Raw genomic sequence first — 2,933 nt, forward strand, 5'->3', positions numbered from 1 at the left:
TCAAAGGTCAACAGCCAGCAGCAGAGTGAGCTCTGAACATGGCATCGATCTCTGTTTTCACATCCAGGCAGGAATGACTGCTGGACGTAAGGGGGTCCCAGGTGTTGCATGACTGTGTTTGCTCACTGTTACTCATCTAAGATGCAGGAGAGGGGAAGTCAAGAGTATCTGCTGAGTGTCTGCATGTGATTCAGAGTGAGACAAAAACAAATGGCCGAAGTAGGGTAATACTGTGGTCGTGAGTTCACACCTGCAGGCACTGTGATGGACGGCCAACAGTTAGCAGAAGCTCCAGTGATGACAGCTTCAATCTGTGGCTAGCGTCCCGGTCGGAGGCATTAGCGTGAGGTATGAGGTCTGCCAACAGGCACAGTGGGAGGAAGCAGCCATATGGTCTTGTTGCAGTGATTGGCACAAGACCCGCTTTTGACATTTTAATGAGCTTATCATTGTTTAGGCATAACACATGAGAAATCAGTCATTTTGGAGCAAATGCTGTGAGATACCACACTTTGGCTCAAAAATAAGAGATTTTTTATGTTTTCACCTTAAATTAGATATCAGTCTTCATAACAGCCACTGTTATAATGAGTCAAGCCTCAGTTGAGGGTATTACTCCATCATCTCCGACTGTTGTTTTCTCAATTAGTCCTTTTTTGCAGCTTAGAGACCCTGAGCCGGGAGCACGGTCATGCTCTACACGGAGTGAAACCAATACGTCATGATCCTGTTCGCGCTGGTCAGTGCAACCGGACAATGAGAAAGAAGTAAAACTATCCTAAAAATAACTTCATCCCAGCAAGGTTTGAATTTCAACCACCCTGAAGTTCTTCTTAGGCATACAATTCACGTACAATAGCTGCCTTGAGGCTGGAGATGAGGAAATGCTTCACTAGATGTTTGTCAGATTTTGCCACTTGGGGCCATTGAGGCCAGTGAAGTGCAGTGTGCATCAGTTTTATGAGACAGATTCTACAGTTCAGTGCTCTTTTCCCGACTGAGCCCAGAATCAAAGATATCTCAGCAACTTTACAAATCCACAATTTATGTGTGGCCTTAAAAAAAAACAATTTCAGAGTATTTGATGTGTAAAAAAGACGCTGTTAGGTACTAGGGAAACTGGTTCATAACAAAACCTCTTCATTGAACCTAAATCAGCCAGGAAGATGACATGGAAATCTGTCTAATGGGCACAGGCACAGTGGGAAATCCTGACAGCTTGTAACGCACATCAACCTTAGTACACTGAAAATGTATACGAAGGTCTGAACTGCCTGGACGGAGAAACCAAGCACTGATCCAGGTCCGTATTCAAATGAGAAAGATCACATAGCGTCCTCCTTCCAAGTGTCTTCTCTGCTGAAGTGGCTTGAAGAACAATATTGCTCAGACAATAGAAAAAAAGCCCCACAGATGAACATCCGTAGTGTTCTAAGTGGACGGATGAAACAGACGGCAGCAACATTATTAAAACTGACATAGGCTTGGGACCTCTTCCTGTTAGCCAGGACTCCTTCCAGGAAAACAGTTTAAACATTTCAAATTAGACCGGAGACACTGAGGAATAAAGGTGCAGCGTTATTACACAGGACACTGGAGGGGGGGGAAAAACACAAGATGGATAGCCCTGGCTCCTTTGTTTAGAAAACCTTCCATGAAAATCACAGATAGGGGGGAATGAGAGAGCACTCAAGCTTTCATGTATTCCCTGGACAATCCAACAAGCACCCTGATAGCTGCTAAACTAATACAGCTGCTGGGAATTTGTGGCCCTTTGTAATTTATCTGGAGACTGGCTCAAAAGAAAAAAGAAGAAAACAGATATGTTCCAAAGCATATGAATATTTTCCACACTCATTATTTTCTCAAACAAACAGCAATCAATTCACCTTATTTCTTCTACACAATTAAAATGAATTGCCATAAAGGTAATGGTGGATATAAGCAGGATCATCTGTATACACACGAGAGTGAGAACAGGAAGAATAGATTTCAGTGCTGAATCGATGACTGCATGGAAAGACACATTACTCATTTCATTCCAGGACAAATCATATTTTAATATTTTCTTCGATATCATCCAGACTCACAAGAATAATAAATACATATTGCTAATGTGGGGATAAAACAACCTTATACTGAGTACAGTAATGTTATCCAACTGTGTGGGCACATGTTGGTGTTAGAGCTCCTCTCAGAGCTGCCAGCTGGCCGCTCCACATCGTCTCACCTGCTCATGGCACATAATGGGTCTGGGAAATTAAAGCACTACACTCTCCTGAAGCTTGAAGGTGAAAATTTAAAATGTCAACAGCTAGTTGTCATTCTGAAGAGACAGTCAGCCTTTTCTTTGAGCTCCAGCAGGTAACCTCTTCCTGAGGTGGCTGGCGATGACAACTCTGTGTCCATGGTATCCATGGAGCTGAGAGGTACACGTTGCTAAGCAATGATATTATTCTACCCCATCCTGATGAAAATGCCTGCCGTGTATATAAGCTCAGAGATGTTCACGTGCATGAAAATATTTGAATCTAGTGCATTTAAATGTGGTTTTATCTATGTATAGGCTATTTTCAGCCACTATATGGTAACAAATAGGGTCAGAAACTGGAAACTACCAACAATGTGTAGCTGAGTAACTTAATGTGGCTGTAGCTATAAGTGCTATCCTAGTTCATACTAAAACCAATTTTATCTTTATTAATTAGAAATCACATCCACCCGTTCACACACAAACTAATACAGAACTACACTTTCTCTATCACACGCCATACAATATCGGCAACCAACCTTCTGGCCCCAATCTGATCCCTTAAATGCTAGGGATCACACAAGCAGATGATAATTAGTGAGCTCTATATTACTTTGTTAGATTTCTGTTTTAATGACTTCAAGCCAAAGTTTTAATCTTCTCATTTAAATTTCTAAGAGTA

Source organism: Platichthys flesus, chromosome 7, assembly GCF_949316205.1.
Source record: "Platichthys flesus chromosome 7, fPlaFle2.1, whole genome shotgun sequence".
NCBI classification, from domain to species: domain Eukaryota; kingdom Metazoa; phylum Chordata; class Actinopteri; order Pleuronectiformes; family Pleuronectidae; genus Platichthys; species Platichthys flesus.